This window comes from Anser brachyrhynchus, assembly GCF_964034855.1.
Source record: "Anser brachyrhynchus genome assembly, chromosome: W".
Classification (NCBI taxonomy): Eukaryota; Metazoa; Chordata; class Aves; order Anseriformes; family Anatidae; genus Anser; species Anser brachyrhynchus.
Genome location: NC_137704.1, coordinates 1,181,513 through 1,205,426, shown reverse-complemented (window position 1 = coordinate 1,205,426; position 23,914 = coordinate 1,181,513). Strand labels below are relative to the sequence as shown.

General features: G+C 47.1%; 1 protein-coding gene and 1 long non-coding RNA gene across 13 annotated transcripts in view; one reads left to right on the top strand and one right to left on the bottom strand.

The window, feature by feature from the left end:
* Positions 1-23,914, bottom strand: part of LOC308184666 (homer protein homolog 1-like) — a gene marked incomplete at its 5' end in the record, with an annotated part of 238,995 nt that overhangs the window by 52,391 nt on the left and 162,690 nt on the right. The window lies entirely within an intron of this gene.
* The window catches only part of LOC308184674, a 169,368-nt gene that overhangs the window by 56,903 nt on the left and 88,551 nt on the right, over positions 1-23,914 (top strand). The window lies entirely within an intron of this gene.

Sequence of the window (23,914 nt, the reverse complement as noted above, 5' to 3'; positions counted from 1 at the left end):
CTGACGTCATGCTAAACAATATATAGGGGTGGCTGGCCGGGGTGCGGGGCCGGGCTGCTCGGGGATAGGCTGGGCATCGGTCAGCGGGTGGTGAGCAATTGCATTGTGCATCACTTGTTTTCTTACACATTATTATTATTAATACTATTATCATTATCACTATTATTACTATTATTGTTATTATTATTTTTCTGTCTTAATAAACTGTCTTTATCTCAACTCACTGGCTTCACTTTCCCGTTTCTCTCCCCCATCCCAGAGAGGGAGGGGGGAGGGTGAGCGAACGGCTGTGTGGTGTTTAGCTGCCAGCCGGGTTAAACCACAAGAGCCCTTTTGGCGCCCAACGTGGGGCACGAAGGGTTGAGATATCGACAAATTTGACCAGAGTGTGTTAAACTAAAATTGGTATAAGTATTGGACCTGCTTAATAGTTGCTAGTCACGATGTTGATTGCCTTAATCTCCAGTCTGCTGTACCTGTATTCCAAATTGAGTTTTATAGTGCGTTACTTTCTGTATGTGCTCCCTGTTGCACTGTTTATCCTTTCCGGGCCCTGGTTTAAGATTGTTATGGTACTGTGCGGTGTAACAATGGCTTATGAAATGATGAAATACCTGGTCACGACTTTAACCTGGTATTTGTACTCAGCACTGACGTCGACTCTATACTTTGGAACCCATATCTCGGAAACTATTAGCAATTACACCTGTTGCCTGTTTTCGTTAGGGAGCCAATCTGTGAAGGGGACAGGGGAAGACATGCTTCCCTACCTGTTCACTCTCCCTTTCTCCTTCACCACCACCCTCTTATCCCCCGAGCTAGTTACGGTGGTTCTCCGAGATGTTGAATATCCTTGGGATACTCAGACCAGCCTGCTCTTGTTGTTATGTCTCCTGAATGCGCTTCAGGTTTTGTTGAGGGTTAAACAACTACTTAGGAATCTCATCCGGAGATCTGTCTTGAGGCGGGATAGTTGCAAGTGGCAGGGAGTGTGGGAGGATATGGGCAGGTTTCTAGAGCAGTGGTCACCTCCAGTGTTTTGGACATTCACCCCTGAACAACTGCAAAATCCTAAAAAGCTGGCAGAATGCTTGAAAAAAAGGTGTCATGACTCTGGCAGTTCCAAAGTGACACAAATCACTGTAGCGTGCTGGGGTCTGGCTTGTGCCTATCGAGCTGCAATTGATGCTACTAGCAACCTAGCTCCAGCTCCAGCTCCTGCAGCCACTCCAGTTCCAGCTCCTGCAGCCGCTCCAGCTCCTGCAGCCACTCCAGCTCCAGCTCCTGCAGCCGCTCCAGCTCCTGCAGCTACTCCAGCTCCAGCTCCTGCAGCCGCTCCAGCTCCAGCTCCTGCAGCCACTCCAGTTCCAGCTCCTGCAGCCGCTCCAGCTCCTGCAGACACTCCAGCTCCAGCTCCTGCAGCCGCTCCAGCTCCAGCTCCTGCAGCTGCTCCAGCTCCAGCTCCTGCAGCCGCTCCAGCTCCTGCAGCCGCTCCAGCTCCAGCTCCTGCAGCCGCTCCAGCCCCTGCAGCCGCTCCAGCTCCAGCTCCTGCAGCCGCTCCAGCCCCTGCAGCTGCTCCAGCTCCAGCTCCTGCAGCCGCTCCAGCTCCTGCAGCCGCTCCAGCTCCAGCTCCCGCAGCCACTCCAGCCCCTGCAGCAGCTCCAGCTCCTGCAGCTGCTCCCACTCCTGTGTCTGGGTCAGAGAAACGAGCTGTAGCAGTGCAAGTTGACCCCGCAGAGGGTATTCCAACCCCTGTGGCAGACCCTGTGGCTGGGTTAGAGAAACGAGCTGTAGCAGTGCAAGTTGCCCCTGTAGACAAGGTGAAAAAATGGTATAGAGGCGCAGGTCGTTTAGAACGCAGACAGTCTTCTGCTAAGTCTGGGCATAGTGAAGACGAGGCTGGGCCATCAAAGGTGCAGGAGACTGAAGATGAGGATGAGGATGTCGAAAAATCAACAGTAACTACCCGGACTCTATACCAGCGTGAGCTACGAGATGTGCGAAAAGATTTTGGTCGCTGTATAGGCGAGCAGCTTGTCACCTGGCTGCTCCGGTGCTGGGACACGGGAGCCAATTATGTGGAATTAGAGGGCAAGGAAGCCAGGCGGCTGGGATCCCTTGCTAGGGATGCATGCATTGACAAAGCAATTGGAGATGGAGCACAATCTCGCAGCCTCTGGAGGCGTCTCCTGTCAGCTGTGCAGGAAAGGTATCCCTTCAAGGAAGAACTTGTATGTCTACCAGGCAAATGGACCACCATGGAGAAGGGAATTCAGTACCTGAGGGAATTGGCCGTACGGGAAGTAATTTATAAGGACCTAGACGACGCACAAACATCCACAGATCCAGATGCAGTCCGGTGTACACTACCCATGTGGCGGAAGTTTGTACGGAGTGCACCATCATCATATGCCAGCTCATTGGCAATACTAGCCTGGAAAGCGGAGGAGAATCCCACAGTGAATGAAGTGACTAAAATACTCCGGCAGTACAAAGGAAATCTCTCCTCTTCCCTACAGGCCTGTGTCTCGGCTGTGGAGAAACTCTCTGAAGAGGTCCACCAACTTAAAGAGAATTTATCTTCCCCTCCACCTGAACGAACCAGTGTCCACCAGCTAAAAGAGAATGCTTTGGAGAAACTTTCTGAAAAGATCCACCAACTTGAAGAAAGATTATCTTCCCCTTCACCTGAACTAACCAGTGTCCACCAGCTAAAAGAGAATACTTTGGACAAACTTTCTGAAAAGATCCACCAACTTGAAGAGAGATTATTTTCCTCCCCACCTGTACAAACCAGTGTCTCAGCTATTAGGGGTAAACGTTCATCCATGCAAGGAAGACAATATGGTGGGCACACACACCGCGCCACCCTGTGGTTTTACCTACGTGACCATAGAGAGGACATGAGAAAATGGGATGGAAAATCTACTGCGACCCTAGAGGCACGGGTACGTGAATTGCAAAGGAAAACAATTGGGAAAAAGGAGTTCTCTGAAAAGTTTGCTGCTCCAACTTCCAGCAGGCACTCCTTTAAACACAGAAACGAAGATTCTGACCAGGACTAGAGGGGCCCTGCCTCCAGCCAGGGGGAGGAAAGGGACAATCGAGTTTATTGGACTGTGTGGATTCGATGGCCTGACACGTCAGACGCACAGACGTATAAGGCTTTAGTAGACACCGGTGCACAATGTACTCTAATGCCATCAAGCTATAAAGGGCCAGAGCCCATCTGTATTTATGGTGTGACGGGGGGATCCCAGCAGTTAACTGTATTGGAGGCTGAAGTGAGTCTAACCGGTAATGAGTGGCAAAAGCACCGTATTGTGACTGGCCCAGATGCTCCGTGCATCCTTGACATAGACTATCTTAGAAGAGGATATTTCAAGGACCCAAAAGGGTTCCGCTGGGCTTTTGGCATAGCTGCCTTGGAGACAGAGGACATTAAACAGTTGTCTACCTTGCCTGGTCTCTCAGAGGACCCTTCTGTTGTGGGGTTGCTGAGGGTTGAAGAACAGCAAGTGCCGATCGCTACCACAACTGTGCACCGGCGGCAATATCGCACCAACCGAGACTCCCTGAGTCCCATCCATAAGCTAATTCGTCAACTGGAGAGCCAAGGAGTGATCAGCAAGACTCATTCACCTTTTAATAGTCCTATATGGCCAGTGCGAAAGTCTAATGGTGAGTGGAGACTAACAGTGGACTATCGTGGCCTGAACGAAGTCACGCCACCACTGAGTGCTGCAGTGCCGGACATGCTAGAACTCCAGTATGAACTGGAATCAAAGGCAGCCAAGTGGTATGCCACAACTGATATCGCTAATGCATTTTTCTCCATCCCTCTAGCAGCAGAGTGCAGGCCACAGTTTGCTTTCACTTGGAGGGGAGTCCAATATACTTGGAATCGGCTGCCCCAGGGGTGGAAACACAGCCCTACCATTTGCCATGGACTGATCCAGTCTGCGCTGGAGCAGGGGGAAGCTCCTGAACACCTGCAGTACATCGATGACATCATTGTGTGGGGTGACACAGCACAGGAAGTTTTCGAGAAAGGGAAGAAAATAGTCCAAATCCTTCTGAAGGCCGGTTTTGCCATAAAACAGAATAAAGTTAAAGGACCTGCATGAGAGATCCAGTTTTTAGGAATAAAATGGCAAGATGGACGCCGTCAAATCCCAATGGATGTGATCAACAAGATAACAGCTATGTCTCCACCAACTAGCAAAAAAGAAACACAAACTTTCCTAGGTGTCGTGGGGTTTTGGAGAATGCATATTCCAAATTACAGTCTGATTGTAAACCCGCTCTACCAAGTAACCCGTAAGAAGAATGCTTTTGAATGGGGCCCTGAGCAACGACAAGCCTTTGAACAAATTAAGCAGGAAATAGTTCATGCAGTAGCCCTCGGGCCAGTCCGAACAGGACCAGATGTAAAGAATGTGCTCTACACCGCAGCCGGGGAGAATGGTCCCGCCTGGAGCCTCTGGCAGAAAGAACCTTGGGAAACTCGAGGTCGACCCCTGGGGTTTTGGAGTCGGGGATACAGAGGATCTGAGGCCCGCTATACTCCAACGGAAAAGGAGATATTGGCAGCATATGAAGGAGTTCGATCTGCTTCGGAAGTGGTCGGTACTGAAGCGCAGCTCCTCCTGGCACCCCGACTGCCGGTACTAGGCTGGATGTTCAAAGGAAGGGTCCCCTCTACACATCATGCAACTGATGCTACATGGAGCAAGTGGGTTGCACTGATTACTCAGCGGGCTCGAATAGGAAACCCCAGTCGCCCAGGAATCTTGGAGGTGATTATGGACTGGCCAGAAGGCAAATACTTTGGGATATCATCAGAGGAGGAGGTGGTTCGTGCTGAAGAAGCCCCACTGTACAACAAGCTACCGGAAAATTAGAAGAAATATGCCTTGTTCACTGACGGGTCCTGTCGTATTGTGGGAAAGCATCGGAGATGGAAAGCTGCTGTATGGAGTCCTATACGACGAGTTGCAGAAGCTGCTGAGGGAGAAGGTGAATCGAGTCAGTTTGCAGAAGTGAAAGCCATTCAGCTGGCTTTAGATATTGCTGAACGAGAAAAGTGGCCAGTTCTCTATCTCTATACTGATTCATGGATGGTAGCAAATGCCCTGTGGGGGTGGTTACAGCAATGGAAGCAGAACAACTGGCAGCGCAGGGGCAAGCCCATCTGGGCTGCGGCATTGTGGCAAGATATTGCTGCCCGGGTAGAGAACCTGGTTGTAAAGGTACGCCACGAAGATGCTCATGTGCCCAAGAATCGGGCTACTGAAGAACATCAAAACAACCAGCAGGTGGATCAGGCTGCTAAGATTGAAGTGGCTCAGGTGGACCTGGACTGGCAACATAAAGGTGAATTATCTATAGCCCGATGGGCCCATGACACCTCAGGCCATCAAGGTAGAGATGCAACCTACAGATGGGCTCGTGATCGAGGGGTGGACCTGACCATGGACACTATAGCACAGGTTATTCATGACTGTGAAACATGTGCTGCAATCAAGCAAGCCAAACGGTCAAAACCTCTTTGGTATGGAGGACGATGGCTGAAATATAAATATGGAGAGGCCTGGCAGATTGATTACATCACACTCCCTCAAACCCGCAACGGCAAGCGCCACGTACTTACAATGGTGGAAGCAACCACCGGATGGCTGGAAACATATCCGGTGCCCCATGCCACCGCCCGGAACACTATCCTGGGCCTTGAAAAGCAAGTCCTATGGCGACATGGCACCCCAGAAGAATTGAGTCAGACAACGGGACTCATTTCCGAAACAACCTTATAGACACTTGGGCCAAAGAACATGGTATTGAGTGGGTGTATCACATCCCCTATCATGCACCAGCCTCTGGAAAAGTTGAACGATACAATGGACTGTTGAAGACTACACTGAAAGCAATGGGTGCTGGGACATTCAAAAATTGGGATACACATTTGGCAAAGGCCACCTGGTTAGTCAATACCAGGGGATCTGCCAACCGAGCTGGACCTGCCCAATCAAACCTGTTACGCACTGTAGAAGGGGATAAAGTTCCTGTAGTGCACGTAAGAAACATGCTGGGTAAAACAGTCCGGGCTACTCCTGCCTCGGGAAAAGGCAAACCCATTCGTGGAATTGCTTTTGCTCAGGGACCTGGATGCACTTGGTGGGTAATGCAAAAGAATGGGGAGGTCCGGTGTGTACCTCAAGGGGATTTGATACTGGGTGAGAATAGCCCATGAGTTGAATTGTAGTATGTTAATTATTATATAATACTGTATGTCATCACTACCATGATTGCTATATATCATAGATGAAAATGGTGATTAATTAGAATGTATTGGAAAGAGTGTAACCTGAGCATGACATAAATGGTATGGAATAAGGGGTGGATATCTGTCCTGGTTCCAGTTAGGACAGAGTTAATTTTCCCTCATAGTAGCTGGTAGGGTGCTATGTTTTGGATTAGGATGAGAAGAGCACTGATAACATGCTGATGTTTTAATTGTTGCAGAGCAGTGTTTACACCAGGCCAAGGACTTTTCGGCTTCTCGCTCTGTCCTGCCAGCGAGCAGGCTGGGGGTGCAGCAGGAGCTGGGAGGGGACAGACCCAGGACAGCTGACCCAAACTGGCCAAAGGGGTATTCCATACCATCTGACGTCATGCTAAACAATATATAGGGGTGGCTGGCCGGGGTGCGGGGCCGGGCTGCTCGGGGATAGGCTGGGCATCGGTCAGCGGGTGGTGAGCAATTGCATTGTGCATCACTTGTTTTCTTACACATTATTATTATTAATACTATTATCATTATCACTATTATTACTATTATTGTTATTATTATTTTTCTGTCTTAATAAACTGTCTTTATCTCAACTCACCGGCTTCACTTTCCCGTTTCTCTCCCCCATCCCAGAGAGGGAGGGGGGAGGGTGAGCGAACGGCTGTGTGGTGTTTAGCTGCCAGCCGGGTTAAACCACAAGAGCCCTTTTGGCGCCCAACGTGGGGCACGAAGGGTTGAGATATCGACAAATTTGACCAGAGTGTGTTAAACTAAAATTGGTATAAGTATTGGACCTGCTTAATAGTTGCTAGTCACGATGTTGATTGCCTTAATCTCCAGTCTGCTGTACCTGTATTCCAAATTGAGTTTTATAGTGCGTTACTTTCTGTATGTGCTCCCTGTTGCACTGTTTATCCTTTCCGGGCCCTGGTTTAAGATTGTTATGGTACTGTGCGGTGTAACAATGGCTTATGAAATGATGAAATACCTGGTCACGACTTTAACCTGGTATTTGTACTCAGCACTGACGTCGACTCTATACTTTGGAACCCATATCTCGGAAACTATTAGCAATTACACCTGTTGCCTGTTTTCGTTAGGGAGCCAATCTGTGAAGGGGACAGGGGAAGACATGCTTCCCTACCTGTTCACTCTCCCTTTCTCCTTCACCACCACCCTCTTATCCCCCGAGCTAGTTACGGTGGTTCTCCGAGATGTTGAATATCCTTGGGATACTCAGACCAGCCTGCTCTTGTTGTTATGTCTCCTGAATGCGCTTCAGGTTTTGTTGAGGGTTAAACAACTACTTAGGAATCTCATCCGGAGATCTGTCTTGAGGCGGGATAGTTGCAAGTGGCAGGGAGTGTGGGAGGATATGGGCAGGTTTCTAGAGCAGTGGTCACCTCCAGTGTTTTGGACATTCACCCCTGAACAACTGCAAAATCCTAAAAAGCTGGCAGAATGCTTGAAAAAAAGGTGTCATGACTCTGGCAGTTCCAAAGTGACACAAATCACTGTAGCGTGCTGGGGTCTGGCTTGTGCCTATCGAGCTGCAATTGATGCTACTAGCAACCTAGCTCCAGCTCCAGCTCCTGCAGCCACTCCAGTTCCAGCTCCTGCAGCCGCTCCAGCTCCTGCAGCCACTCCAGCTCCAGCTCCTGCAGCCGCTCCAGCTCCTGCAGCTACTCCAGCTCCAGCTCCTGCAGCCGCTCCAGCTCCAGCTCCTGCAGCCACTCCAGTTCCAGCTCCTGCAGCCGCTCCAGCTCCTGCAGACACTCCAGCTCCAGCTCCTGCAGCCGCTCCAGCTCCAGCTCCTGCAGCTGCTCCAGCTCCAGCTCCTGCAGCCGCTCCAGCTCCTGCAGCCGCTCCAGCTCCAGCCCCTGCAGCCGCTCCAGCCCCTGCAGCCGCTCCAGCTCCAGCTCCAGCTCCTGCAGCCGCTCCAGCCCCTGCAGCCGCTCCAGCTCCAGCTCCTGCAGCCGCTCCAGCCCCTGCAGCTGCTCCAGCTCCAGCTCCTGCAGCCGCTCCAGCTCCTGCAGCCGCTCCAGCTCCAGCTCCCGCAGCCACTCCAGCCCCTGCAGCAGCTCCAGCTCCTGCAGCTGCTCCCACTCCTGTGTCTGGGTCAGAGAAACGAGCTGTAGCAGTGCAAGTTGACCCCGCAGAGGGTATTCCAACCCCTGTGGCAGACCCTGTGGCTGGGTTAGAGAAACGAGCTGTAGCAGTGCAAGTTGCCCCTGTAGACAAGGTGAAAAAATGGTATAGAGGCTCAGGTCGTTTAGAACGCAGACAGTCTTCTGCTAAGTCTGGGCATAGTGAAGACGAGGCTGGGCCATCAAAGGTGCAGGAGACTGAAGATGAGGATGAGGATGTCGAAAAATCAACAGTAACTACCCGGACTCTATACCAGCGTGAGCTACGAGATGTGCGAAAAGATTTTGGTCGCTGTATAGGCGAGCAGCTTGTCACCTGGCTGCTCCGGTGCTGGGACACGGGAGCCAATTATGTGGAATTAGAGGGCAAGGAAGCCAGGCGGCTGGGATCCCTTGCTAGGGATGCATGCATTGACAAAGCAATTGGAGATGGAGCACAATCTCGCAGCCTCTGGAGGCGTCTCCTGTCAGCTGTGCAGGAAAGGTATCCCTTCAAGGAAGAACTTGTATGTCTACCAGGCAAATGGACCACCATGGAGAAGGGAATTCAGTACCTGAGGGAATTGGCCGTACGGGAAGTAATTTATAAGGACCTAGACGACGCACAAACATCCACAGATCCAGATGCAGTCCGGTGTACACTACCCATGTGGCGGAAGTTTGTACGGAGTGCACCATCATCATATGCCAGCTCATTGGCAATACTAGCCTGGAAAGCGGAGGAGAATCCCACAGTGAATGAAGTGACTAAAATACTCCGGCAGTACAAAGGAAATCTCTCCTCTTCCCTACAGGCCTGTGTCTCAGCTGTGGAGAAACTCTCTGAAGAGGTCCACCAACTTAAAGAGAATTTATCTTCCCCTCCACCTGAACGAACCAGTGTCCACCAGCTAAAAGAGAATGCTTTGGAGAAACTTTCTGAAAAGATCCACCAACTTGAAGAAAGATTATCTTCCCCTTCACCTGAACTAACCAGTGTCCACCAGCTAAAAGAGAATACTTTGGACAAACTTTCTGAAAAGATCCACCAACTTGAAGAGAGATTATTTTCCTCCCCACCTGTACAAACCAGTGTCTCAGCTATTAGGGGTAAACGTTCATCCATGCAAGGAAGACAATATGGTGGGCACACACACCGCGCCACCCTGTGGTTTTACCTACGTGACCATAGAGAGGACATGAGAAAATGGGATGGAAAATCTACTGCGACCCTAGAGGCACGGGTACGTGAATTGCAAAGGAAAACAATTGGGAAAAAGGAGTTCTCTGAAAAGTTTGCTGCTCCAACTTCCAGCAGGCAGTCCTTTAAACACAGAAACGAAGATTCTGACCAGGACTAGAGGGGCCCTGCCTCCAGCCAGGGGGAGGAAAGGGACAATCGAGTTTATTGGACTGTGTGGATTCGATGGCCTGGCACGTCAGACGCACAGACGTATAAGGCTTTAGTAGACACCGGTGCACAATGTACTCTAATGCCATCAAGCTATAAAGGGCCAGAGCCCATCTGTATTTATGGTGTGACGGGGGGATCCCAGCAGTTAACTGTATTGGAGGCTGAAGTGAGTCTAACCGGTAATGAGTGGCAAAAGCACCGTATTGTGACTGGCCCAGATGCTCCGTGCATCCTTGACATAGACTATCTTAGAAGAGGATATTTCAAGGACCCAAAAGGGTTCCGCTGGGCTTTTGGCATAGCTGCCTTGGAGACAGAGGACATTAAACAGTTGTCTACCTTGCCTGGTCTCTCAGAGGACCCTTCTGTTGTGGGGTTGCTGAGGGTTGAAGAACAGCAAGTGCCGATCGCTACCACAACTGTGCACCGGCGGCAATATCGCACCAACCGAGACTCCCTGAGTCCCATCCATAAGCTAATTCGTCAACTGGAGAGCCAAGGAGTGATCAGCAAGACTCATTCACCTTTTAATAGTCCTATATGGCCAGTGCGAAAGTCTAATGGTGAGTGGAGACTAACAGTGGACTATCGTGGCCTGAACGAAGTCACGCCACCACTGAGTGCTGCAGTGCCGGACATGCTAGAACTCCAGTATGAACTGGAATCAAAGGCAGCCAAGTGGTATGCCACAATTGATATCGCTAATGCATTTTTCTCCATCCCTCTAGCAGCAGAGTGCAGGCCACAGTTTGCTTTCACTTGGAGGGGAGTCCAATATACTTGGAATCGGCTGCCCCAGGGGTGGAAACACAGCCCTACCATTTGCCATGGACTGATCCAGTCTGCGCTGGAGCAGGGGGAAGCTCCTGAACACCTGCAGTACATCGATGACATCATTGTGTGGGGTGACACAGCACAGGAAGTTTTCGAGAAAGGGAAGAAAATAGTCCAAATCCTTCTGAAGGCCGGTTTTGCCATAAAACAGAATAAAGTTAAAGGACCTGCATGAGAGATCCAGTTTTTAGGAATAAAATGGCAAGATGGACGTCGTCAAATCCCAATGGATGTGATCAACAAGATAACAGCTATGTCTCCACCAACTAGCAAAAAAGAAACACAAACTTTCCTAGGTGTCGTGGGGTTTTGGAGAATGCATATTCCAAATTACAGTCTGATTGTAAACCCGCTCTACCAAGTAACCCGTAAGAAGAATGCTTTTGAATGGGGCCCTGAGCAACGACAAGCCTTTGAACAAATTAAGCAGGAAATAGTTCATGCAGTAGCCCTCGGGCCAGTCCGAACAGGACCAGATGTAAAGAATGTGCTCTACACCGCAGCCGGGGAGAATGGTCCCACCTGGAGCCTCTGGCAGAAAGAACCTGGGGAAACTCGAGGTCGACCCCTGGGGTTTTGGAGTCGGGGATACAGAGGATCTGAGGCCCGCTATACTCCAACGGAAAAGGAGATATTGGCAGCATATGAAGGAGTTCGATCTGCTTCGGAAGTGGTCGGTACTGAAGCGCAGCTCCTCCTGGCACCCCGACTGCCGGTACAAGGCTGGATGTTCAAAGGAAGGGTCCCCTCTACACATCATGCAACTGATGCTACATGGAGCAAGTGGGTTGCACTGATTACTCAGCGGGCTCGAATAGGAAACCCCAGTCGCCCAGGAATCTTGGAGGTGATTATGGACTGGCCAGAAGGCAAATACTTTGGGATATCATCAGAGGAGGAGGTGGTTCGTGCTGAAGAAGCCCCACTGTACAACAAGCTACCGGAAAATTAGAAGAAATATGCCTTGTTCACTGACGGGTCCTGTCGTATTGTGGGAAAGCATCGGAGATGGAAAGCTGCTGTATGGAGTCCTATACGACGAGTTGCAGAAGCTGCTGAGGGAGAAGGTGAATCGAGTCAGTTTGCAGAAGTGAAAGCCATTCAGCTGGCTTTAGATATTGCTGAACGAGAAAAGTGGCCAGTTCTCTATCTCTATACTGATTCATGGATGGTAGCAAATGCCCTGTGGGGGTGGTTACAGCAATGGAAGCAGAACAACTGGCAGCGCAGGGGCAAGCCCATCTGGGCTGCGGCATTGTGGCAAGATATTGCTGCCCGGGTAGAGAACCTGGTTGTAAAGGTACGCCACGAAGATGCTCATGTGCCCAAGAATCGGGCTACTGAAGAACATCAAAACAACCAGCAGGTGGATCAGGCTGCTAAGATTGAAGTGGCTCAGGTGGACCTGGACTGGCAACATAAAGGTGAATTATCTATAGCCCGATGGGCCCATGACACCTCAGGCCATCAAGGTAGAGATGCAACCTACAGATGGGCTCGTGATCGAGGGGTGGACCTGACCATGGACACTATAGCACAGGTTATTCATGACTGGGAAACATGTGCTGCAATCAAGCAAGCCAAACGGTCAAAACCTCTTTGGTATGGAGGACGATGGCTGAAATATAAATATGGAGAGGCCTGGCAGATTGATTACATCACACTCCCTCAAACCCGCAACGGCAAGCGCCACGTACTTACAATGGTGGAAGCAACCACCGGATGGCTGGAAACATATCCTGTGCCCCATGCCACCGCCCGGAACACTATCCTGGGCCTTGAAAAGCAAGTCCTATGGCGACATGGCACCCCAGAAGAATTGAGTCAGACAACGGGACTCATTTCCGAAACAACCTTATAGACACTTGGGCCAAAGAACATGGTATTGAGTGGGTGTATCACATCCCCTATCATGCACCAGCCTCTGGAAAAGTTGAACGATACAATGGACTGTTGAAGACTACACTGAAAGCAATGGGTGCTGGAACATTCAAAAATTGGGATACACATTTGGCAAAGGCCACCTGGTTAGTCAATACCAGGGGATCTGCCAACCGAGCTGGACCTGCCCAATCAAACCTGTTACGCACTGTAGAAGGGGATAAAGTTCCTGTAGTGCACGTAAGAAACATGCTGGGTAAAACAGTCCGGGCTACTCCTGCCTCGGGAAAAGGCAAACCCATTCGTGGAATTGCTTTTGCTCAGGGACCTGGATGCACTTGGTGGGTAATGCAAAAGAATGGGGAGGTCCGGTGTGTACCTCAAGGGGATTTGATACTGGGTGAGAATAGCCCATGAGTTGAATTGTAGTATGTTAATTATTATATAATACTGTATGTCATCACTACCATGATTGCTATATATCATAGATGAAAATGGTGATTAATTAGAATGTATTGGAAAGAGTGTAACCTGAGCATGACATAAATGGTATGGAATAAGGGGTGGATATCTGTCCTGGTTCCAGTTAGGACAGAGTTAATTTTCCCTCATAGTAGCTGGTAGGGTGCTATGTTTTGGATTAGGATGAGAAGAGCACTGATAACATGCTGATGTTTTAATTGTTGCAGAGCAGTGTTTACACCAGGCCAAGGACTTTTCGGCTTCTCGCTCTGTCCTGCCAGCGAGCAGGCTGGGGGTGCAGCAGGAGCTGGGAGGGGACAGACCCAGGACAGCTGACCCAAACTGGCCAAAGGGGTATTCCATACCATCTGACGTCATGCTAAACAATATATAGGGGTGGCTGGCCGGGGTGCGGGGCCGGGCTGCTCGGGGATAGGCTGGGCATCGGTCAGCGGGTGGTGAGCAATTGCATTGTGCATCACTTGTTTTCTTACACATTATTATTATTAATACTATTATCATTATCACTATTAATACTATTATTGTTATTATTATTTTTCTGTCTTAATAAACTGTCTTTATCTCAACTCACCGGCTTCACTTTCCCGTTTCTCTCCCCCATCCCAGAGAGGGAGGGGGGAGGGTGAGCGAACGGCTGTGTGGTGTTTAGCTGCCAGCCGGGTTAAACCACAACAGATATTTTTTTAGAAGGGCTTCATTTAAATACGAAACAATTCTTAAAAAATGCTAGTACTCATTGTATATATTTATAATGTAAAGAGTTTTCTAAACTGCATTTTTCTCTGACAAAGTTTAGTTTTTAAATATGAGTTCTTTCAGAAAGTGCGCAGAGGTAATCCATTTGGCTGGATCCTATCAATGAATATGAAAAAGACCAGCAAGTGGCTTCATCGAGTTCACCATGATTTCATTGTACTGCGCAGACAACCTTATGTTGGCTCTGAACTGGAAAAGTCGACAGACACAACACAGCTAGTTCCTAAGCCAGGCTCCACACATGCCTGGAAGTAAAAAACATATTCCAGGGTCTAGAAGTGTTCATTCAGTTCTATCCAGTCCCCCCTACTGTATGACCACTGGAGGAGTCTGTTTCAACTACTTAAGGTACAGTTGCTGATTAGCTTTAACTATGGCAAAGGAATAGGAGTTGCATCCACCCCCAAAACTCAAACTTCACCTCTGCTTCCTCTTAACCCAAGTAGAATTTGGCACAACAGTACATCTATCTCATACCTTCAAAAGGAAAAGAATCCATAACTGAAATTAAATATTTGTTGCCATTTATCATTGGCTCTGACTTCCATGGTCAGTCCCCCAGGAGAAAGTTATCTAATTAATCAAAAACTAGCCAATTTGTAAGACCATATGGGCTTCATTAACACAACCTGAGCACCCTGCAAAATGGAAAACACTCCTCTATGGATCTACGTAGTGCATTTTAGGTGAATCCACAATTAATAATTCACCGTGACTGAAAGTGAAAATGCTCCACAAATTATGACATTTGGCACCTTATAACTCAGTCAAATATAATGTATATTTCCCTGCCCCATATCTAATCATATCCTTATAAATGCCAACAAGAATAAAATAAATGACAGGTTGTTAGGCTTAAATCACTGCAGGGGGATGCTAGCCAGACTGATTTCTGCTTCCAAAGCACCCCTCTCCTCCAAGGAGAGAGGGGAGATAAGAATAGAGTAATACAAAAAAGACTAGAAGGAATAATCCATTGATCATTTCATCTTCAATTTGAGTTGTTAAAGGCTGAAGGTATTTTTTTTTATATTCTACTTGAAAGTTTGAGAAAAATAGTTTTATACTGTTCAAAGAATAATAATTGTTTAGTCATTAACATTGTTATCATATTTGTATGTTATCATCAGTCATTCCAGACAGCAGTGAAACCGTAATGACACATCATATAAAAAAAATCATATAAATTATAATAAATCATATAAAAAAAATTTCCCTCAAGTACCCCCACTGGTTTTGGCCCTGCTGCCTAAAGAAACTGATGTATATCCTTTCTCTCAGAGTAAAACAGACAACCTACAGTGACAGAGATCTTTCAGAGGAGTGAGTGGGCAAAACAGATACCTGGCATAGGGTAGAGGGGTCGAGTGACTTGGAAATATGAAGAGACTACATTTGAAAAGAGGCACAAACTGAAAGGTTTGGATTTTAGTTGCTTTTTTGTTTTCTTTTTTTGAGCTTTTTTTAAAGCTTCTTTCTTTCAGAAGACTTCCTTTTAGCTCTTGTCTTCTCAGTAAAGCAGGAAACTGATTCCTGGTATACAGCTGCAATTAAAGAAGTACTCAAGCAACTAGGCAACTGGAGATGTTTCCTGAGTAAGAATACACACTTTGAAAATATTGAAGAAAGTATGGTTTTGGGGCATAGGTTTATTTGGGCTTTAAAAGAATAAAGCTGTATTTTAAAACTGTATCATTGTTATGAGTTGAAAAAGATCTTAAAATAGCAAAACTGATAATGTTGGCTTTCTGATCTATGAAATACTAAATTTTCACTTGTTTTCTTTTTTTTTAAGCTTTTTTTTTTTTTTTAGCTTGTGGATTTTGAATTAGTATTAGAATAGTTCAGTTGGAAGGGACCTACAAAGATCATCAAGTACTGCCTGACTACTTCAGGGCTAACCAAAAGTTAAAGCATATTAATGAGGGCATTATCCAAATGCCTCTTGAACACTGATGGTCATGGGGCATCAACCATATCACTAGGAAGTCTGTTCCAGTGTTTGACCACCCTCACACTAAAGAAATTTTTACTAATATCCAGTCTGAACCTCCCCTGGCATAGCTTTATGCCATTCACAGAATCACAGAATTGTAGGGGTTGGAAGGGACCTCAAGAGATCATAGGGTCCAACCCCCCTGCCAAAGCAGGTTCCCCCACATGTCCTGTCATCAGTTACTATGGAGAAGAGTCTGGCACCTTCCTTTCCACTTCCCCTCCTCAGGAAGTTGTAGAGAGCAATGAGGGCACCCTTTAGCCTTCTTTTCTCCAGACTAGACAACACAAGTGTCCTCAGCCTCTCCTCATACGACGTGCCTCTCCTCACATGACGTGCCTTTTACCAGCACTGTTGCCTTCTTCTGGATGCATTCAAGTACCTTAACATCCTTTTTATACTCTGGAAACCAGAACTGCACACAATACTCAAGGTGAGGCTGCACTAGCACTAAATATATCAGGAGAATCACCACTTTTGACTGTCTGGCTATACTGTGTTTAATGCACCCACAAATGCAGTTTATCCTCTTGGCTACCAGGGTACACTGCTGACTCATGCTGAGCCTAATGTTGACCAGCAGCCCTAGATCCCTTTCTGCAGAGCTGCTCTCTAGCTACTCATCTCCTAGTGTCTGGCGTTACTCTGTCCCACGTGCAGAACCCAGCATTTACCTTTGCTGATTTTCATGCCGTTGTTGATTGTCCAATGCTACTATGTATCTAGACCCCTCTGCAAGGCCTCTCAGCCCTTGAGATTGTCAACACTTTAGTATCATCTGCAGACTTGCTAAGGATGCATTCCACTCCTGCATCCAGATAATTGATCAAAATGTTGAAAAGAACTGGCCCTAGAATTGAGAATTGTTTAATGCCACTAGTGACTGGCCAACCAGCCAGATGTAGCCCCATTCACTATGACCCTTTGAGCCCTACCATTCAGCCAGTTCATCACCCAGCATAGTGTGAACCTGTTCATTTCACAGTTGGACCAGAAGGATGCCATGAGGGACAGTATCAAAGGCCTTGCTAAAATCCAGAAAAACTACATCCACAACCTTCCCTTCATCCACTAAGCAGGTGACCTCAGTCCCTGGAACAGTTATGGAGAAGATTGTCCTGGGGCATGTTGAAAGACATTTAAAGAACAAAGCTATTATCAGGCATAGTCAGCATGGGTTCATCAAGGGAAAGTCCTGCCTTAGTAACTGGATCTCCTTCTATGATAAGGTTGGACAAATTGTCCAACTGTGAGATTAACAAGGTCTGTAGTTTCTTGGGTCTTCTCTCATGACCTTTTTGTAGATGGGTATAACGTTAGCTAGTTTACAGTCAGCAGGGAACTCCCTAGACTCCTACAATTAAGCACATCAGTAAATTGTTGAGAGGGGTCTAGCTATAACATCTGCTAACTCCTTCAGCACTCTGAGGTGAATCTCATCAGGCCCTGTGGATTAATGAACATTGAGCTGATACAACTGTTCCCTTACAATTTCAGTGACCACTGATGGAAAGTCACTTCTCTCCCAGTAATGGTCCTCTGAGGCCCTGGCAGCCCAAGATCTGTTGTTACTGTTAAATACTGAGGCAAAAAAGGCATTAAATGCCTCCACCTTTTCCTCCTCCTTACTTGTTAGGTGACCACCTGCATCAAGTATCAGTCCAATGTTTTCCTTTGACCTCCTCTTGCTGCTGGCATACTTGAAAAAGCCTTTTTTTGCTATCTGACACCACAGTGGCCAGCATCAACTCACGTTGAGCTTTGGCTTTCCTTGTGTTCTCCCTGCAGAAGTGAACTGCAGCTCTGTACTCTCCCTGTGAAGCCAGACCTTGCTTCCAGAGGTCATATATTTTCTTTTTCTGTCCTAGTTCCAGGAGGAGTTTCCTGTTCAGCCAGGCTGGTCTTCTGACCTGCTTGCTTGACTTGCAGCACAGTGGGATTGCCTGCTCCTGGGCTTTTAAAAGGTGGTTCTTGAAAAGTGACCAGTTCTCATGGACCCCCCTAAACCCTCTAGAGCAGTTTCCCAGGGGACGTTGCTAACTAGCTTCCTGAGAAGCTTAAAGTTTGTTCTCGTAAAGTCCAGGGTGGCAACTCTGCTGACCTTTTTCCTTCCTTACACCAAAAATTTTGAATTCAACTAATTCATGATCAAGACAGCCACCTACCATCACCTCTCCCACAAGGCCTTCCCTATTCTCAAACAGCAGATCTAGGAGGGCACCTTTCCTACTTGGCTCACTCAGTACTTGTAACAGGAAGTTTTCTTCAACATGCTTAAGGAATTTCCCAGACTTGCTTGTCACAGAAGTATGATAGTTCCAGTTTATGTCTGGGAAGTTGAAATCTCCCATGAGAATGAGGGCAACTGATACCGAGATTTCTCCTAATTGCCTATAGAATAACTCATCTATGCTATCATTCTGGGTGGGTATTGATCAATAGTAGACACCCAAGATGACATCTGCTTTGTTATCCGTTCCCTTAATCCTCACTCAGAGGCTCTCTACTGCATCATCCCTAACGGCAAGGGTTGTATAGTCTAATCTCTCCGTTACATACAGCTCAACACTCACCTGCAACCTCACCTGCCCTGCCTATCCCTCCTGAACAGCCAGTAGCCTTCCATCCCAGCATTCCAGTCGTAGGACTCGTCCCACCAAGTCTCACTAATACTAATGATATCATAGCTCTGGGAAAGGACTAAAGCTTCCAGTTCATCCAATTTGTTCCTCATACCATGTGTGTTGGCATACAAGCATTTCAGATGTGCTCCTAAACCCTCAGTGTTCCCTGGAGCAGAATAGATGCTCCCATCACAATTGTCATCCTCAGATGATGCCATAGCATCTCGTGGTTTAACCTCAGTGTTCCTAATGGTATTCCCCTCCCCCACTGATCCTAGTTTAAAGCTCTCTCAATCAGTTTTGCCAGGTTATGAGCCCAGAAATTCAGACTTGTGCAGTACGGCTTCATTTTCCTGTATCTCTGAGGAATATGACAGAGCCATTTTACCATGACTACAGTCACGGTTTTAAGTTACACAAGTTCATCCATGTTCTGTACATTAATTTTACAAAATAATCCAAAACTGACAATAAATGAACCTTGAAATTAAACAAGAATCAAAATAAGATAGTAATGTGTATTGTTCTGCAGCATACTGAAAAGTGATCTGAAGGCGACAAATCCTCCATTTTCTTTAATTTCCTTTCTCTAGAACTGTGTAACCATTTCAATAATTTCTATGCAGATGGGAATATGTAACCTGAAACCAAAGTCTAGACTATTCTCCAATTTCACAGAACCAGATTATGACTCCAGAGTCCATTTTAGAGATAGGAAACAATAAATGAACAAGTCTGGAAAAGTTTCTTTAGCATTTGTCTACATACAGATAGTTGTTTAAGTGTTATATTTTGTGCTGGTAAAGATAAATGGACTAAGTATTGCACCTGAAATGAAGCAGCTACATACCAGCTACTAGGAGCTTTTAATTTTCAAACATACTTTTTAGTGCTTGTTGGGGCATAATCTGAAGAGGTCTATCTTTGGAGAAGCAAAGCATTTGTGTGTACAGATGGGTGTAAACTGGATGATGCTCTTACCTGCAGAACAGATTCCCATTTTGTGGGAATGTGGCCGTGGGGGTTGACAAGCCCCATGGTTGGTGATAACATCGGACTCTTAAGGATGAGACCATCAGGAATGTAAAGAGTTGAGAGGGAACAAAGAAGGGTGATTCAGGTGACACCTTCTTGTCTGGGGTGGCTAGTTCTCCAGCCATTAATGCATGGAAGTGGCTGGGTGTTTGCTGTTGCCGGGCAAAGTTGTTGACCAATGACTAGTTAGTGGAAAGGTACTGCTGTGAGGCGGAAGTTATAGGAAGGGAGCCTGTCCTGAATAAGGGATAGAATGAAGTTGTGCCCTCACTCTGAGAGATGAAGTTATGCCCTCAGTGTAAGAGTTGAAGTTATGTCATCAATAAAGTGGTAGCAGCTACTGATCCTAAAAAAAAACTGGTGTCCGTGTGGTCGTTTCGCAACACCATACGAAAGTCTTGTTAAAAATAGTCAAAATTCCATACACTGAAGAAAGCCCTCTACCTCTGCATCAATAATTAATCCTAAACCAAAGGTATTAGCATGAATGGTTCACATTATCCTGGTCATGAAATACTTTCACACATTAACTTCCCTAACCGAGCAAGATCATACAGTGGAAGTTTGAGTAATCAGACTCAGAAAAAATTGTTCATATCTGTCCTGCAAAACATCCCCTCTGCCTTTGTTTTTCACAGAAGGCTTCACTTTTCTAGGGTCATGACTAAGAAAATTTACTTGACACTCAGAGGATTAATAGCTATGTATTTTTTTCTTTATAGTTTCACGTGCTATTGGATTTCTGTTTCTGTAGAAGATATTTTTTTGGGGGAAGCCCACACAGTAGTATCAGTTTGGGAAGGACTGCAGCGCATGGTAGGAATCCCACGTTGGAGCAGGAGCTCCATGAAGGAGCAGCAAAGACATTATGGACTGACCGCAACCCCCATTCCCCGTTCCCCTGTGTCACTTGGTGGGAGGAGGTAGAAGAGGGTGGATGGGGGGAAGGTGCTTTGAGTTTTCTTTTAGTTTCTCACTGTTCTAGTCTGCTAGTGAAGTGCAATAAATTATATTAATCTCCCCACGCTGAGTCTGTTTTGCCTGTGACGATAATTGATGAGTGATCTCCCTGTCTTTATCTCAACCCTTCAGCCCTTCCCATCATTTTCTCCCCCTTTTCCTTTGAGAAGGGGAAGTGAGAGAGCGGCTATGTTGGAGTTTGGCTGCCCAGCAATGTAAAACCAACACAGTGATTAAAGGAGGAACAGATTACAAGTTACAAGTTGTATTTTTTTTTTAAATAAATTGTATAAGGATTGTATTCCTCTTCTAAGTAAGTACTTGACAACTATGTTAGAAGAGTGCTCGCTTGTCCCTGCAGATGGTATTTACATCATCTAATTTCAAACACCCTGCTCCCATCATCTGAATCTCCCCTTAGAGCTCTCGTCGAATAAATAGTAAGAAGTAGATAATTCACATGCTCCAAACTAGAACTTGCTTTGGTGCACAAGGGAGAACGGTGAAATTACTCTCCTAAATGTTGGGCCATTTTTAGTTTTACCTCTCATCCATTCCCCCAGCAATTAAAATCATCTCTATCAGTTGCAGATTTGCTTTATTTGAGAGCTTAGCAACACATACACCATGACCATTCTTCTAGTAGTAGATGGAAGTCCTCTCCACTTCTCTTCCCATTTTTAAAGACATCCAATGAAAATGTTATAGTATGAGCTGTATTATGCTGTGTTTGACATGTCACTGGTTTAAAAACATGTAATGGTTTATGATTTATTACAGAGATTCCCTACAAATTTTTCCGAAATTGTCACAATCAGGAAAGTGAGAGACAAGAAAAAATTTACATGATTTTCCTTTCAAATGAATAATTTCCTAGTGAGAACTTTTATTGTGAAGGATAGCCTACCTAAGATAAATACCAGTGGTTTAGGCAGAAATGCAGGAAGCAGTGGTAATTGGGTCAGGGAGGGAGGGGAGAGTAATCCTTCTCCATGTGCTTCTTCCTGACACCAGGATCTTGCTGGTGGGGCACAAGAGAGGACAGCACAGCTACTGTTACAAAATATCAAAAAAGTGTTGGTTGAGGTGAAGTCAAGCCATACTTCTAAGTTGCTTTATTAACTAGCCCTTTGCTTACACTGACATCAGGAACACATCACCTTTGAGTTTAGTTTCTAAATGAGTCTCAGGAAATAAAAATCTTTCTCAACAGAGTAAAGAGTTCCTCTGGTGTGACCTAAAATGTCACAGTTCATTCTAGGCACATCTGGAGCTGAACTTGGCAAGGGATGCAAAAAATAAGAAGAGATTTTACAGGTACATTAGCCAGAAAAGGAAGACTAAAGAGAGTGTACTCCCTCTGACAAACAATATGTTGTGGTTTAACCCGGCTGGCAGCTAAACACCACACAGCCGTTCGCTCACCCTCCCCCCTCCCTCTCTGGGATGGGGGAGAGAAATGGGAAAGTGAAGCCGGTGAGTTGAGATAAAGACAGTTTATTAAGACAGGAATATAATAATAACAATAATAATAATAATAGTGATAATGATAATATTATTAATAATAATAATGTGTAAGAAAACAAGTGATGCACAATGCAATTGCTCACCACCCGCTGACCGATGCCCAGCCTATCCCCGAGCAGCCCGGCCCCCCACCCCGGCCAGCCACCCCTATATATTGTTTAGCATGACGTCAGATGGTATGGAATACCCCTTTGGCCAGTTTGGGTCAGCTGTCCTGGGTCTGTCCCCTCCCAGCTCCTGATGCAACCCCAGCCTGCTCGCTGGCAGGACAGAGCGAGAAGCCGAAAAGTCCTTGGCCTGGTGTAAACACTGCTCTGCAACAATTAAAACATCAGCATGTTATCAGCGCTCTTCTCACCCTAATCCAAAACATAGCACCCTACCAGCTACTATGAGGGAAAATTAACTCTGTGCTAACTGGAACCAGGACACAATATTAGAGAACTGGTAACAACAGACATGGAGAAGGCTGAGGTACTCAAGTTCTTTGCCTAAGTCTTCACTGGCAGTCACTCTCTCCACATCTCTCAAGTCCCTGAGCCTCAAGGCAGGGACTCAGGGAGCAAAGTCCCTCCCACAGTAAGTGAAGATTGGGTTTGAGACCACCTGATGAACCTGAACATATATAAGTCTATAGGGCCCGAATACATGCATCTGAGGGTCCTGAGGGAAGTGGCTGATGCAGCTGACAGGCAACTCTCCATCATATTTGAAAAGCCATAGCAGTCAGGTGAAGTCTCTGGTGACCGGAAAAAGGGAAACATCACTCCCATTCTTAAAAAGGGCAGAAATGAAGACCCTCAGAACTATAGACTGGTCAGAATCACCTCTGTTCCTGGGAAGATGATAGAACACATCCTTCTGCAAGCAATGTTAAGAAACATGCAGGAGAAGGAGGTGATCTGAGACAGCCAGCACAGCTTCACCAAGGGCATGTTGTGCCTGACCAGTCTGGCAGCCTTCTGTGATGGAGTGACCGCATCAGTCGATAAGGGAAGACTGACTGATGTCATCTAGCTGGACTTCTGTAAGGCCTTTAACACAGTCCCATCTGACATCCTGATCTCCAAATTGGAGAAATATGGCTTTCATGGGTGGACCATTCAGCGGATAAGGAATTGGCCTGAGGGACTGTAGTGGGTTTACATGGCAAGGTTTTGGTAGCAGGGGGCCATAGGGGTGCATTCCGAGAGAAGAATCTAGAAGCTGCCCCATGTTATATAAGGGCCCCACTGCTGACCAGAGCGGAGCCAATAAGCAATGTTGGTTGCGCCTCTATGAGTGCATATTTAAGAAAAGTTAAAAAAAAAAAAAGCCAAAAAAAAACCAAACCTTCTGCTAGACAGCAGCTGGGAGAGAGAGAGGAGTGGGAAACAGCCTTGCAGGCACCAAGGTCAGTGAAGAAAGAGGGGAAGAGGTGCTCCAGGTGCCAGAGCAGAAGTCCCCTGCAGCCTGTGGTGAGGACCATGGTGAAGCAGGCTGTCCCCCTGCAGCCCATGGAGTACCACGGTGGAGCAGGTGGACCTGCACTGACGGAGACTGTGGCCTGTGGAGGACCCCTGCCAGAGCAGATTCCGGGCCGGACCTGTAGCCCGTGGAGAGGAGACCACGCAGGAGCAGGTGACCTGGCAGGAGCTGCTGCCCGTGGGGGACCCAGGTTGGAGCAGTGTGCTCCTGAGGGATGGACCCCGTGGTACGGACCCATATCTGGAGCAGTTCTTGAAGAGCTGCTGCCTGTGGGAAGCCCATGCAGGATCAGTTCATGAAGGACTGCATCCGGTGGGAGGGACCCCACGTTGGAGCAGGGGAAGAGAGTGACCGAGAAGGAGTGGCAGAGACAAAGCGCTATAGACTGACTGCAACCCCTATTCCCCTGTCCCCCTGCACCGCCTGGGGGGACGAGGTAGAAGAGGGTGGATGGGGGGAAGGCGTTTTTGGTTTCTTTCCTTTGTTTCTCGCTTCTCTAGCTTGTTTGTATTAGGCAAGAAA